This window comes from Lolium perenne, chromosome 7 (assembly GCF_019359855.2).
Source record: "Lolium perenne isolate Kyuss_39 chromosome 7, Kyuss_2.0, whole genome shotgun sequence".
Lineage (NCBI taxonomy): Eukaryota > Viridiplantae > Streptophyta > Magnoliopsida > Poales > Poaceae > Lolium > Lolium perenne.
In genome coordinates, this window is record NC_067250.2 from 300,303,802 (window position 1) to 300,320,542 (window position 16,741).

A 16,741-nucleotide genomic window follows, 5' to 3' on the forward strand; every position below is an offset into this window, starting at 1 on the left:
AAGTTTCAGTTTGGACAACAATCCTCAATCTCTTATGAGAATATTATTTGTTGTTGAATGCTTATGCATTAAAGAGGATTCCATTATCTGTTGTCTATGTTGTCCCGGTATGGATGTCTAAGTTGAGAATAATCAAAAGCGAGAAATCCAATGCGAACTTTCTCCTTAGACCTTTGTACAGGCGGCATAGAGGTACCCCTTTGTGACACTTGGTTGAAACATATGCTATGCAATGATAATCCATGTAAATCCAAGCTAATTAGGACAAGGTGCGAGCACTATTGTTAATCTATGCATGAGGCTTGCAACTTATAGGATATCTTATACATAACACATATGCTTTATTACTACCGTTGACAAAATTGTTTCTTGTTTTCAAAATAAAAGCTCTAGCACAAAAATAGTAATCCATACTTCCCTCTGCGAAGGGCCATTCTTCTACTTTTATGTTGAGTCAGTTTACCTACTTCTTTCTATCTTAGAAGCAAACACTTGTGTCAACTATGCATTGATTCTTACATACTTGCTTATTTGCATTCATCATATTACTTTGTGTTGACAATTATCCATGAGATATACATGTTGAAGTTGAAAGCAACTGCTGAAACTTATATCTTCCTTTGTGTTGCTTCAAAGATCTCTACTATGAATTTATTGCTTTACGAGTTAACTCCTATGCAAGTCTTATTGATGTTTGTCTTGAAAGTACTATTCATGAAAAGTATTTGCTATATGGTTCAGTTGTTTACTCATTGTCTTTACCATTGCTTCGAATCTGCATTCATCTCATGTGCTTTACAATAGTATTGATCAAGATTATGATAGCATGTCACTTCAGAAGTTATCTTTGTTATCGTTTACCTACTCGAGGATGAGTAGGAACTAAGCCTGGGATGCTTGATATGTCTCAAACGTATCTATAATTTCTTATGTTCCATGCTACTTTTATGATGATACTCACATGCTTTATACACACTTTATGATGGTTTTATGCATTTTCCGGAACTAACCTATTGACGAGATGCCGAAGTGCCAGTTCCTGTTTTGTGCTATTTTTGGTTTCAGAAATCCTACAAAGGAAATATTCTCGGAATTGGACGAAATCAACGCCCAGTATCTTATTTTTCCCCGAAGCTTCCAGAGCACCGAAGAGGGGCCATAGGGGAGCCAAGGGGGCCCCACCCCACAAGGCGGCGCGGCCAAGGGGGGCGCCCCCTAGTGTGTGGGCCCCAGGGCCCCTCCGACTCCGCCTCTTCACCTATAAGACTCCTCGTGACCTAAAACTTCGACACCAATAAGCCACGATACGAGAAAAGTTCCAGAGCCACCGCCATCGCGAAGCCAAGATTCGGGGGACAGAAGTCTCTGTTCCGGCATGCCGCCGGGACGGGGAATTGCCCCCGGAAGGCATCTCCATCGACACCACCGCCATCTTCATCGCCGCTGCTGTCTCCTATGATGAGGTGGGAGTAGTTCTCCCTCGAGGCTAAGTGCTGTACCGGTAGCTATGTGGTTCATCTCTCTCTCCCATGTACTTCAATACAATGATCTCATGAGCTGCTTTACATGATTGAGATCCATATGATGAGCTTTGTAATCTAGATGTCGTTATGCTATTCAAGTGGATTTTACTTATGTGATCTCCGGAGACTCCTTGTCCCACGTGTGTAAAGGTGACAGTGTGTGCACCGTGTGGGTCTCTTAGGCTATATTTCACAGAATACTTGTTCATTGGGTTATGATTTGAGTTGGATGTCTCTATGAAATTGTGGTGTGTTAGTACCTCCTATGAATGCTCACAAGGATGTCATGGGGTGTTTATTAGTATTTGGGAATACATCTTTAAGGTTTGCCTACATGATGAATTAGTGTTCGTTATCTTGCCAGAGAGTAATTCAGAGTAGCATAGTGAAGTGCTTATATTATATTCAATTATGATTGCAATGTTGAGAGTGTCCACTAGTGAAAGTATGATCCCTAGGCCTTGTTTCTAAGCATTGAAACACCGTTTCCAACAAGTTCTGTTACATGTTTGCTTGCTGCCATCTTTATTTCAGATTGCTATTACCACTCATATTCATCCATATCACTTGCATTTTACTATCTCTTCGCCGAACTAGTGCACCTATACATCTGACAAGTGTATTAGGTGTGTTGGGGACACAAGAGACTTCTTGTATCGTAATTGCAGGGTTGCTTGAGAGGGATATCTTTGACCTCTACCTCCCTGAGTTCGATAAACCTTGGGTGATTCACTTAAGGGAAACTTGCTGCTGTTCTACAAACCTCTGCTCTTGGAGGCCCAACACTGTCTACAGGAATAGAAGCGTGAGTAGACATCAGCAATCATCTCCATCATCAATTGCCGATAATACTCCGGCTACTTTGGATGACCTCAAGAAATTGGATTCATCCATTGTATCTCAAATGAAGGCTATGATGATGGAGTTGATTACTCCAAAATCAAACCCCATCATAGATACTAAGAGAGGTGTCGATGTTCCCCCACCACAAGTTAACACTTTTCCTTGTGTTGGATTTGTTGAGCAATCGACAAATCCACCTCGGGAAAAGGATCTTCAGGATGTTGACACCTCATCAAAAGGGAAGGATGAATCTCCGATTGCAGGACAATTAAGAGATAATCGTGCGGTGTCTCCACCAAGTGATTATGCCGTAAATGTTCCAATATCCATGCCATGCAGTTTGCCTCATGGTTCACCACCACTACTTGAATCTAATAGCTTTGGTGATTGGAAATTATTAATGTGTTCTCATGTGCGCAGCGCTTCTACCGAGCTTTGGCGTATCATTGAAGAGGGATATTCACCACAAGACCCAATGAACTTGACAAGAAGGGAAGTGGTGGACGACCAACTCAACGCCATCGCCATCAACATGATTCTCTTGGCCATTACTCCCAAGGACCGCGCTCATATCCGCTCGCTCAAGACCGCCAAGGAAGCTTGGGACGAACTTGACAATCTCTTCCTTGTAAATGGGAGCATCCAATGATCTCGTTTTAATGAAGTGATGGCCAACGACTTCGTCATGGAAGAGGGAGAATCGCCCGAAGAGATGTACCGGCGCCTTATTGCTCTCATCGTGCAAATGGGAGATCTTGGAGCGACGTTTGTGGATGACCTTTGGATCAAGAAAAAGTTCTACAATGCTCTCCTTCCTTGGAGTGGAAACAAGAAACGAAGCTCAAGACCAAGAAGCTCTTGCTACAATTGTGGCGACGAAAGTCACTTCGTTGCGGATTGTATCTACGAGAGAAGGGACGTAAATAATGGATACCTCATTCGTAAGAGCAAGTTTAGATCTCTTCCCAAAGGGCTCTCCAAGCTATCCTTCAACAACGACGACACCAAGATCTCCTTCACCGAGAAGCCTAGAACTAACATGCTAGGAGATCAAGACCATATGGTGGAAAAGGAAAGGCTTGAAAAGAAGGATGAATTTGAACTTATCTCTCTCACCCAAGCTTACGAGGAAGAAGTGTGCATGCATATGACTCTTGAAGCTAGTGCTCTTATTCTTGAAGACTTCAACAATTCTCTCATCTCCCAACTCATCAAGGACCGAGATTATGCTCTTGGTTGGGTGGACAAGCTCAAGGCAAAGAAGTGTTATCTTGAAGAAAATCATGAATGGTCGCTTGAGGATGTTGCAACCTTTGCCAAGAAGAAAGAAGATGAATGTCCTAATTCATGTTGTGACAAGCTCCTTGACGAAGTTTGCTTCTTGAGAAGACACAATGCAAAATTCTTGGAAGTCATCTCAACTCAAGAGAAGGCCTTGGATGAATACTATCGCTTGAGTAAAGAGAAGGTGCAATGTTGTGATCACGAAGAAGAGATTGCCACTCTAAAGAAACACAAGGCCAAGCTATTTGAAGTGAATGAGAGGCAAAATGATTCCTTGTTGGAGTGGATCCGTTTGAGCAAAGAAAATGTCACTTGTTGTAACCATGAGGATGAAATTGCGTATCTTAAGAGAAGCAAGGAGAAACTTATGGTGATCAAGCTTATGCAAGATGAAGCCTTAAAATAATACCAACTCCCAATCAAGGATCACACTTGTTGTAATCATGAAGACGACATTGCCACTTTGGAGAGACACAAGCGTTTACTCTTGAGAAGAAATTCTCTTCTTGAGGAAGCTCTATCGGATCATGAAGATGAAGTTAACCACTTGAAGTCCGAGATTGAGAGTCTTCAAGTCCAAATCCAATTCTTGGAAGGAGTCATTGAAGCCTATGAGGACTTGTGCAATGAAGGAGAAGTGGCAATCATGCCAAAGAAGATCGAGAGAGGAAGAAGGATCAATGAAAAGAAGAATGTGAAGATAGGGCCGATTGAAAAATGGGCTCCTATTTCCAACTCTTGATCCATGAAGGACCTTGCTTTCGGAGGTGCTTATTGGGTGGTTAATCTTGAAGCCACAAGTCTTATGTCCGGAAGCAAGGAATTCGTTGTCGTCATCAAGTCACTTATCTCTATCTTTCTCATGACGACAACACAAGCAAGCTTAAAGGTATTGGAGCCTTGACAAGGTGGTGATCAAGTCCTACCTTGTCAAGACTCTTGCATATGTTCTCTTTGTTCATTGCTTTACACTCTTGGGTCTTTGTACCTACTATTATGAACATGTAGTGGTTCTCTTGTGGAGCTAGTCTCTTCAAGAGGCCACGGCCTATGACTAATGGAATTCGCTTCTTTGTGTAGGGATTGTGTTTTGTAGGAATTGTGTTGAAGGAAATGAACCATGATGAAGTTTCTCAAACAATTTCAATACAAATTCTATGACATAATCCTTGCAAGAAGAAGCAACAATGGAATGGAGTTTATGCTCAAGATCTTGGATGTCTTCATTGGCAAAGAAGGAATCCACTATATACTCCTAGCCATACTCTTACCCTAACCTCATGGGGTTGCCGGAAGTGAGAAACAAACCTAAGAAGACACTGAAACATGATGATGGAGTATGAGTCTATTGTGTGGTTTGTGGTATTGAGTGATGAGACCTTTCTATGGATATGATAGTTCTTTGGAGGAGGCGAAGTGCTTCTTGTGAGAAAGGAGATGCAATTCCCCCGGTTACCATAGGAAGGATGGGTGTTGGCACTCGCCGATCTCAAAAGCTACCTTCTATGAGTGTCGGGGAAGGACGAAGTTCCACCTATGTGGAGCCATCTACACCACAAGGCCAAGTCTTTTCCATTAGACAACCAAGTGCTAGATCACCTCTTCCACAACCTCAAGTTCGGCCTCAACAACAATGAGGTCATGGCGAGGACCCAAATCATGATGAAGATCAAGGTACCTCACAAGAACCTATCCTTTTGGTCCATTCTCGCCGGGGTGCTAAAGCGTCAAGACTCTTTCATAACTCAAGCAAAGTACAAGACATACTCAAGAGCAAGATATGAGGGGGTCCAACGGTATATCAACCCCATGTATCAATTCTTCCCTTATGAGTCCGACAAGACAATGGACTCGCTCTCTACCGATAATCGTCAAGGTTTGCTTCTCTACCTTTGTGCTTCTCATCCAGACATTGTGTCAAAAGTGGGTACTTATACCACTCTTGTGCTATATGTCTAGATGTAAAGCACGCATGAACATAGGGGGAGTGCGGTTTAAACTTATTGAGCTATCCCTCCCCCCATAATGCATAAAGAAACCCAAAGCATATGCTATTTGTCAATTAAGTGACTATGAGCTTCATGTTGAGTTGTAGCCATGAGTCCTAGGTACTTCTATGCGACCTCACACTACCAAACTCTTACACGGTGGCTTCGGCCACCAACCTCCTCCTTGAGGAGCCTTTTGTTCTTTTGTTTTCTTTTCTCTTTTTGTTTTTGTGTTTCGTTTGTTCTTTTCTCTTTGTTTCTTCATGGGAGATTCACCCAAGCTTGGCTTTTCTTGCTTTGATTCTTGCAAGCTTGGTTGGTAGTACCTTAATAGTTCCGTCATCTAATCCTAAGCCATTATCTATCTCTCGAGCCAACTCAGTCTAAAAGCACAAGTCTACACCAAAATCTGAGTGTCTTTGAGTTTGGAGGCCGGTACTACCGCTTCTCAGGCCGGTAGTACCGCTTTGGGCAGTAATCTGACGAAACTGAATTTTGTCCCCAGAGCGGTACTACCGCTCGAGGTACCGGGTAAGTATTGGTAAGCGGTACTACCGCTTTTACGAGCGGTACTACCGCTTGCGTTTTTGACTAGAGGTACCGGTTGGGGTCGAGATTCGTCCCAAACCACCACAAACCCCCATCCACCTCAAGTCACCGACGTCCCCAAGCTCAAGACCTCGAGGAGATCGGCCCCGATCTCCTCTTCCAGCCGCCGCAGGCCAAATCTCCTCCGTGGAGAAGCTTCCCCACTCTCTTCTCCGCCATGTCCTCCGGTATGAACCCTAATCTCTCTCTCTATGGTGTGTTGAACTCCCTAGATGCATAGGCTAGGGTTTGATGGAGATTTACGGTGGAGAAGCCCTCTTGGAAGCTCTACATGTGCGGGGATACTAGCTAGCAACAATGTGTGACACTATGAACTACTTTGCCATGTCCTCAATCTCGATCTAGATGTGCTGAGCTTGAGCGGTAGTACCGCTCGTGAACGAGCGGTACTACCGGTCCAAGCGGTACTACCGGTTCGAAATTGCGGTACTACCGCTTTGGCTAGTTTCACCAATGTTGATTGTTAGTGTCCTCTTTGATCCTTAAATTCGTGGCTTGTGCACTTATCCCCTATTCCCTCCCAAACCTTTGCTGTTCACAGGAGCACCTAGGACCCGTGGTGGCGGCAAGGTTAAGCCACCCTCTCGTCGTCATCGAGATGAAGACGAGCAAGAAGAGATCATTCCAACAAGAACCACCAAGCGTCGGAGGGAGGTAGCAGCTAGAACCGCTCAAGGTCCTTAGAAGTTAATGGTTGATGTCAAGAAAGCCCAATTCTTGGAAATACGAGGGGCCAATCCGTATTTATTACCAAGGAATGCCCGTCAATGCCCCAATCCCTTCTTCTATCATGTCAATCAGGAAAGGATCTACAACGAAATCTATGGGGCCAAGGAATTCAACTGTTGCCCCCAATACTCCATCAGCATGGATAAGCTCAACTCCAACCTCGAGTATTTTGGAGAAGCTCTTGAGATTTGTATAGAACAAGGGCTGACATCTTTGATGACCTTCTCTCACAACTACTCCAAGGAAGTGATATGCCAATTCTACGCCACAGCTGTTTTCCTTGAGGATGAAGGAGGCTTTCGCTCGTTGAGATGGATGACTAGGGAGCATGTGATGGAGGCCACATGGGAGGAGTTTGCTAGAGGCATTGGATATGAGCTTCATGGCTATGACACCAACGTCTTCAAGATCCACCTACATCCCAAGCCAATGGCCAAACAGAAGATGGCCAACCTCTACATTCCCGGAAGGATGTTGTGTGGAAGTGCTTACCACCTCCTCCCCGTCTACGACATCATGAATCGCATCTACCGCAGCACCATCAACCCCAAGCACACCAACCATGATGAAGTGCACGGGTTTCTTGTAAACCTTCTTGTGCGCACTCATGAGATGAGGGACCGCGGCAAGCAGCTGGACGTCATGGACTATATTTGGCATGAGATGCGTGACTGTGCCTTTCTTCGCAAGCTCCCTCAAGATGCACCCTACATTATGAGGCTCATTTGCCTAAAGTGGGATCAAGCGGGCCGTGGAGATCTTCTTGAGAAATGCCGCCCCAACATCACTATTCATAAGGAGAAGAGTCCTCTTGTCAAGAACCATGACCTTCCAAGGTACGGCAATGGAGCTCCCAAGGACAAGGACGAAGACGAAGCCGATAGTGATGACTCCGACTACGTGCCCCACTCCGTCAAGACCAAGGGCCTCTTCGCCAAGCTCACCGCTCGCCTCAAGAAGTCCTTTTGCTTCAAGAGGGACCTTGAAGATAGGATGTATCAAGCTCATAACGACAACAAGAAGATCCGCCAACGCCAAAAGGCGATGATGAGGCACATGCAGCTTCCTGTCTCCCAGGGCTCCGAGGACAACATCACTCCTCCCGGTGAGTGGAAGTAGAAGCTCGTTTGGTCAAGCTCCGAAGACTCCATCCCCGAGCCACCTCATGGCAAGGGCCATGCTCAAGAGGAAGATGATGATGATGAAGGCGAAGATGAAGAGGAGGAGGACGTTGAGGGTGACGAGGATGAAGATGACGACGACGAGGATGATGATGATGAGTGATCCCCTTGGGGCGTTAGTATGCACCTTCTCCCTTTTTGGTGTCTCGATGCCAATGGGGGAGAAGTTGATCTATTAGGACGGGAATTTCATGGGGATGCCAAGGGCTTGGTGCTTCATTTGGTTCTTTCGTCCTTGGCATCAAACCTTCCCCTAGTTATTTGGAACTTTATTCGTATGTGTGCTTGCTACTCTATTTTTGGATCTCCCAATCCCCCGGTTTGTATTAAGACTTAATTGTTCGTAGCTTAATGGTCTTCACTATTTATCATTTGATTGGCTACATCAATCCTATGAAGGCTCTTATTATTATGGGTTTGGGTTTTTCTCAAGGCAAAGGTATGAAAAGTTTCACCCAAACTCCCCTATATGCACTTATACTTGCCTCCATAGTTTGCTTGTGCTATATGATCTTGTCATATGTTCTTCTTAGCACCTGTGCTTGGTTTATAGAATCTATGGGGAGTTTCTCTCTAGGATGTGTGCATTTGTATACCAATGCATATTCTAAATATGCACACATCTAGGGGGAGCTTCGTCTACTCTTGCAAACCAAATACATTATTATAATATCCTATGAGTTATTGCAAATTCGTGTGTTGTCATCAAACACCAAAAAGGGGGAGATTGTAAGAGCAAGATCTATATCCCTTGTTTTGTGTGTTTGATAACAACACTCGAACAATTCTAACCGTGCACAAAGTTTGTCATTGATAGGTTTGCAAGATGTACGGTGCCCTCGCCAGACACATTATGATTAGAAGACTGAAGCGTAGTTCTTAGGCTTTCTGGTTTTGTGTGTGTGTCGCGAGGTAACATGGTAGGAGAGGAAAAGAGAAAAAAGTTGTTTTAGCCATAGCGGTACTACCGGTACCAGGAGCGGTAGTACCGCTACCCCTACTGGTACCCCTCTGAGATACCGCTCTGAGGATTTCACACGAGATTGTCCCACAATACTCGTTACGGTACCTCTGCGGTACCATGAGCGGTAGTACCTCTTGAGGGCGGTAGTACCGCCCACGGTACCGCTCAAGTACCGTAACTCGTTACGGTAGTACCTCTTCGGTACCGCTCCGGTACCGCTTTGGATCCAGTAAGGTCTGGACCCTATTGCGGTACCTCAAGCGGTACCGCGAGCGGTAGTACCGCTCTGTGTCCACGTGGACAAGTTCTGTGGGGATTCGAACTCAGAGCGGTAGTACCGCTTCCCAAAAGCGGTAGTACTGCTTAGGCAAAAATAGCACATAACGGTTGGATTTGGAGGGACCTATATAAAGGCCCCTTCTTCCCCAGTTCGTTTCTAGCTCTTCTCTCTCTCTCTCCTCCATTGTTGCTGAGCTCAAAGTGAGGGGATCTCCCCATCCATCCAACCAATCTTGCTCATACTTTGAGGAGTGGTGGAGGAGACCCCGATCTTTCATTCAACCGAGAGAAAGTTCGCCAATTCGTGGTACTCCTTAGTGGATCTTAGTGGTAGGGTTCCTATGGTGGGACATTGGAGATGTGCAGCTATGGAAGCTAGCTTGGTGATGTACTAGCTCCATAGGGTGTTGGGAGCATCCTTGTGTGTGTGGAGCTCGCTCCAACCTTGTGAAGGAATCACCGCCTCGACCAGTGCCTTAGTGGAGAAGGGGGACCACCAGAGAATCCTCTCAGCTTCACTGCCGTTGAGATGGCTTCTAATACCCGTAGCAACACGGGCTTCATTGACATTTGCATGCGGCTAGGGGGCCATTTCACGCCTAAAAATTTGCCTAGTGCTTGTAGAATTGAGCCATTTCTTCCGCACTCTCTGTGCTAAGCAGATATGTCCTCTGGTTATTGAGAAGCTGCAAGTTCAAGTGTTGAAGTTGCTATGCAATTTGGAGGTGATCTGTACGCAAGGCTTCTTTATTCCGATGGCACATCTCATTGTGCACCTCGCGGTGGCCCGGTGCAGTTTCGTTGATTATTTTGTATTGAGAGAAAGCTCAAGTATATTCGAAAGATAACTATAAACAAAGCCACGATTGAAGCATATATCGCTGAGTCAATGTGTATTCGTGAGATGGCACATACCGCGACAACGTACTATCCCGATGAAGTTTCCACTCTGCATAACCTAGTCTCTGGTTACATAAATACGTGGCTCGCTGTGGCATGCTGATTGTTTAGGGCATCTCCAGCGGCGCGACGCAAATGGTCGCTGAGCGACCGTTTTCGTCCGCTGTGACCGGAAATGCGTCTGGGGCCTGTTCCAGCGGGGCGACGCAAAGTGACCGGGCCGTCCGCAGAGACGCAAACCTGGCCCAAATATGCGCCAGGTTTGCATCTCCGCGGACGTCCGGAAACGTCCGCTCGTGTCTGGCGGACGTTTGGGTGGGCCCGCCTGGAAGCAACCCTGCGTCGATGCGTCTTCTCAAACGCGCCAGCGACTGCAAAGCTGCGTTGCTTCGGCACTCTGCGCCACGTTAATGGCGATGATGCCTTGGCTGCCGAGCGGCCGCCCACCTCCGCCAACCACGTTAATGGCGACGCCACGCGTCCCGCGGCCACCGCATGCCGCCGGCCTATATAAAGGGGGCGTGCGTTCTTCTTCCTCATCCACTCCTCCAAAGAAACCCTAGCCGCCACAAAGCTCGAGCTTAGCGCCGCCTAGGTGTTCCTGTGACGCAGCCAAGCCCGCGAGGAAGTCCATGGCCGGTCCTGGTGGCCGGCGAGGCGATCAAGGCCGCGGCCCTGGGCGCCCCCGTGGCCGGGGCAGGGGCCGCCGTGGTGGACTAGCTACGGCCCCTCGCTTGCCGTCGCCTGCGCCCTCCTCGTCCTCGCAGGAGGAGCGCTGCTTCGAGTTCCTCCTCCGCATCGACGACGACCCACTGAAAGGATCGTATGCCGCACCTAGAGGGGGGGGGGGGTGAATAGGTGCTAACCAATTTTTAGTTCTTTTTCAATTTAGGCTTGACACAAAAAGGTAAATTCTCTAGATATGCAACTAAGTGAATTTACCTATATGACAAGGCTAGCAACTAAGCAAGATATAGCTAAGCAATATAGAGATAGAATAGGATAGAGGTAACCGAGAGTGGAGCACGCGATGACACGGAGATGATTCCCGTAGTTCCCTTCCTTTGCAAGAAGGTACGTCTACGTTTGGAGGAGTGTGGTTGCTACGAAAGCCAAACCAACAGCCACGAAGGCTTCACTCAGATCTCCGGTGAGCAACGCCACGAAGGCCTAGCCCACTTCCACTAAGGGATTTCCTCGAGGCGGAAATCGGGCCTTTACAAGGTTCTTGGGGCACACATCCACAACCAAATTGGAGGCTCCCAAATCTGTTACAACACAACAATCAACAACAATACATCAACACAAATCAACTAGGGAACCAAATAGGAACACTAGCATGAGATCCCTCAAACAAGAGAGGGGGAAATGAAGAACGCTTCGGTGAGGATGTAGATCGGTGTCTTCTCCTTCGGATCTCCAAAGATCAAGAGCTTTGGTTGGGGAAGGAAGGAGATCTTGCAAATCTTGAGTTTCTTGAGGTGGCTCTAATGGAGGTGGCTTGGCAGATTTCTTGTGTAATGATTGAGCAAGCAACCAAGGTAGAAGAAGGGGTTATTTATACCTCCCCTCAAAATTGAGCCGTTGTAAGCTTCCTGGGCCGGATATTCCGGCCTAAGTAAGGGCCGGATAATCCGCCCCCCCGGATAATCCGGCCTTCGGGACAAAACCGTGACATTATCCGGCCAAATATCCGGCCCTATGCCAGACTTGTTTTTCTTCCAGTCCTTAGCCAAAATCGAGGGGGCCGGATATTTCCAAAATATCCGGCCCGGATATTCCGGCCCAGGTACAATACCGGGACAATATCCGGGCAAATGTCCGGCCCCTATACTGCGCTGCTTTTCCCTCGAAGACTTAGCCAAAATCAGGGGGCCGGATATTTCAACAATATCCGGCCCGGATTATCCGGCCTAGTCATCTTTTTGCTGTTAACTTTTGACAGACCGACCAAATCCAACACACATAAATATGAATCTATGTAATCCCTGTACCACTTAAACAAACATTAGTGTATCACATATATTGACATCAAACACACAAAACATAATGTGAGAGATGTTCTTTCAATCTCCCCCTTTTTGGTGTTTGATGACAATATACGGATTTGCAAGAGAATCACTATAGAGGCAAGCATGATGGCAAAACATAGAGGCACTCCCCCTACATGTGTGCATATAAGTAATTTGCATTTGAATACAAATACACAACACATAGGAGTATGGTGCCTCAACACAAGAGATATCCAACATGAGCTCTAACAATAGACATTGACACATATGAAGTTCAGATAGGATGCAAGAATTCATACCCATGTGTAGATATATAATGCGGAGATATAGCATCACACATAATGTAATATCCTTGATCTCAACAAATAGAAATCCGAAAACCATAACAATGTCTCACACCACATAGCACATAGTTTTGAACGGCACACAAACAAACCAAATAGTTCAAATAAGAGGGAACACAAGCAATATAAGAATGATAAACGCATATGCTTGTGCCCAAACCATGCAAATCCCCGAGAATCCTAATAGAACACTTCTCCCCCTTTGGCATCGAGACGCCAAAAAGGGGACAAGCGCGATGCTACACGTCCCATGGGAATCACTCGGAGGCTTCTTCATCATCGGACTGGGATGCCGCTTCCTCTTCTTCCTCATCAGTGTCAGATGCATCCGGAGAGCGGCGAGAGGTGTTGGAACTTTGAAGGCAATCATCAAGATCACTCCATGGAACCTGTGCAGAGTGCCATCCACGGGAACCCTGGTGAGCTGGAGGCTGAGGCGGGGGTCCTTGATCACCACTGAGCTTGTGTAGAATAACCGCCCGAGTATGCTTAATCTCGTAACGCTCTCGGCTAGCTGCATAGTTCTCCTTATGGATCTCAATGTTCATGCAAAGGATGTGACGCTGAAACCAACTAAGCCGGCTCACTTGCTTCCTCATAGCCGGGACATCAGGATGACGAGCAGGAGCAAAACCACTAGAATGAGCATCACCCATGAAAGTGTCAGTGCAGTGCACCAAGAGACCGGCTTAAGCTTGTAGGCCTTCTTGACATTGTGCTTCATCAAAGGATACCCACTCAAGTCTTCACCACTCAAAGCCACAGAGTTGTTGATGAGAAGCTGGATGTAGGGTGCATATGGTATGGTGGTCCGGGAGACCATGGCATCATGGATCTCATGGAAGATAAAGTCCATGATATCAAGAGTGTAGTTCCGTTCCTCATTAAGATCACGAGCACACTTATAGCTGAGGTGCATAAGGTCCACAAGGGCTCCCCGGAGAGCATCATTGTTACCACCACTTGGGCAAATGGTTGCCCGAAAGAACCGGAGCAACTGACTGTATATGGGAAGCAGCCCCTTAGCAAAACCAATTTTTCCCGCCCGAGGTATAGAGATCCACAAGAGCATTCTTATCTGTCTGTTGTGGTCCATGAAGGCGACGACCCTCATCAACAGGAACTCCAAGAATACCAGCAAATCGGCGCAGAGTGGCACTGCAGTGAGTGGAGCCAGTCATCCATTCCATAGTGCGTTCCTCATCTTTCTTGATGGCCAAAGTGGCAAAGAATTGCTTCACCAAATCTGGGCTATAGTCACATTGAATCTTCATGATATCATGCAAGCCCATCCTTCCAGCTACCCAGATTGCATCTTCAAAGTGATTGTTGACCGCCAGAATGTCCACATTGATCGCTTGCATGGGTCTCAGATTCTTCATGGGCTCATAGACATCCTTGTAGATGAACTCCTGCTCCATGCACCCGTATCTCCTGCCCTCTATCTCTTCATCCCTTGGAACATCTTCATACCAGTTCTTCATGCGGATAGCGGAATAAGAGATTGGGTCCATGGCCTTGTAGTTCTCCCTCACTTCCTTGTTCTTCCGCCTTGAAGCGACGGACTTGCGAGGTGCATTGGGTGCAAACTCATCACTAGATCGATCATGCCTTGAGCGTCTCCGACCACCCCGAGAAGCACCACCTGTGAGAAGCAAAGGCGGGTAGCAAAGAGAAGGTAATGCTCATAAGTCATGTAAGATACAGTAATATACTCGAGAAACATGCTATAAGTCGGTACAAATCTAGACATGATAGATTGAAGCAAAAACTGCAGCGGCGATGAAGCTCCAGGCCGGATAATCCGGTGTCCCCTGGGGGCGGATAATCCGGCCTGGCCGGATAATCCGGCCTGCTCGGGGGGCGGATAATCCGGCCCTGCAAAATTTGCAGTTTTCCAATCAAAAGCTTGTCTAAGACTAGATCGGCCTCATAGCATGCAAGAGGAGTACACTACACGTGATTTGGAACAACTAGACACCAATTCCACCAAGAAAATAGCACATATAAAACACAACATCTAGGGTTAGAGATTGTGAATCATACCCACATCCATTGTGGAAACCGCTTGGAGGAGAAGGTAGCTAGGGAGGAGATGCACCCGATCCACCCAAGAACTCCGAGAGGGGGCGGACGGAGCGTCTCCGGCGAGGAGGAGGAGGTCCGGCGAACTTGAGAGGAGAAAGAGGAGAGAGAGGCGCGTGGGGGTGGTGTGAACCGTTTGCCCCCCCCCCCCCCGCGGCCTCGACCTCAACCCTTTCATGATCTGCCCAGGCCAGATAATCCGGCCCTAGCTTAGGGTGGATAATCCGGCCGGGCCGGATTTTCCGGGGTCTCCTGGGGCCGGATTATCCGGGGTTCTGGAAAATTCCAGAATCGCCGTGAATTCGGCCCATCTTTCGTTGGTTATTTGCATGACCCATATGCGATGCAATAATGTATCACGTCACATATAAGGTGCAAATTTACCAATAAGATGGAGCAACCTAGATCATCCGACCGAAAAACCTCAAACTCCAAGTTTTTACCAAACATGACAAATGAGCAAGATGGAAATGGCTTATAGGAGAGAGTAGGCTTAGGTTTTAGAAGATACAAACTGTTAATGGTACATGGTCACTCAAGTTTGCAAGATATGAGCAAATAAGGCCAAACTAGAGTGATTTCCCATAAGAACATGGAGATGTCAATAAAATCCAATGAAAATCCAAACAACTCCAACTCTTCACGAAGAAGAGTGTGGTGGCCTAGGCCACCATATATGAGTGTTATGGTATGGCACCGCGAAGATATATCTTGGGTCCAAACCAATACTCATCATTTAAGCTCACATATCAACATATGATATAACGAGAATGAAATATTTAATGTCGGCATTATGGGGGGAGGGATAGCTCAATAATTTAAACCGCACTCCCCCTATTTCCATGCCCACATCTAAACCAAATAAAGTTTTGAGACGAAGGTGTGTTTGCAAGATGGTCAAGCTATACTCCTTGAATCGATGATATTTAGCTCATTCCTCAAATAAGTGAACCTTGCTTCATCAAGAGGCTTCGTGAATATATCGGCAAGTTGATCCTTGGTAGGCACATAGATAAGCTCAATATCACCACGGGCAACATGATCCCTAATGAAATGATTCCGGATCTCAATATGCTTCGTTCTTGAATGTTGCACCGGATTATAGGCAATCTTGATGGCACTTTCATTGTCACATAAAAGAGGCACTTTGTCACAAATGACACCGTATTCCTTTAAAGTTTGCCTCATCCATAACAATTGAGTGCATCCACTTGCGGCGGCAACATATTCGGCTTCGGCGGTGGAGAGAGATATACAATTTTGCTTCTTAGATGACCAACACACCAAGGACCTACCAAGGAATTGGCAAGCCCCGGAGGTTGATTTCCTATCATCCTTGTCTCCCGCCCAATCCGCATCGGTGTACCCATTGAGAATAAAACTTGAGCCTTTGGGGTACCAAATACCATATCTTGGGGTATCAACCAAATATCGAAAGATTCTCTTGAGAGCTATCATGTGGCTCTCCTTAGGAGAAGCTTGATACCTTGCACACACACCAACACTCAACACTATGTCCGGTCTAGATGCACAAAGGTAAAGCAAGTATCCAATCATGGAGCGATATACCTTTTGATCCACCTCTTTACCATTGGGATCAAGAGCAAGATGACATTTGGTAACCATAGGAGTGGCAACACCTTTCATCTCGGTCATCTTGAACCTCTTGAGCATGTCTTGGAGATATTTTGCTTGGTTGATGAAAGTTCCTCCTCTCAATTGCTTGATCTCAAAACCAAGGAAGAACTTCATCTCTCCCATCATAGACATCTCAAACCTATCGGTCATAAGCTTTGAGAATTCATCATTGAAAGCTTTGTTAGTAGAGCCAAAGATAATATCATCAACATATAATTGGCAAACGAAAAGCTCCCCATTGACCCTCTTAGTAAAAATAGTGGGATCGATTAGCCCAACATCAAACCCACGATCTACCAATAATTCCTTAAGGTGCTCATACCAAGCTCTAGGAGCTTGTTTGAGACCATAAAGAGCTTTAT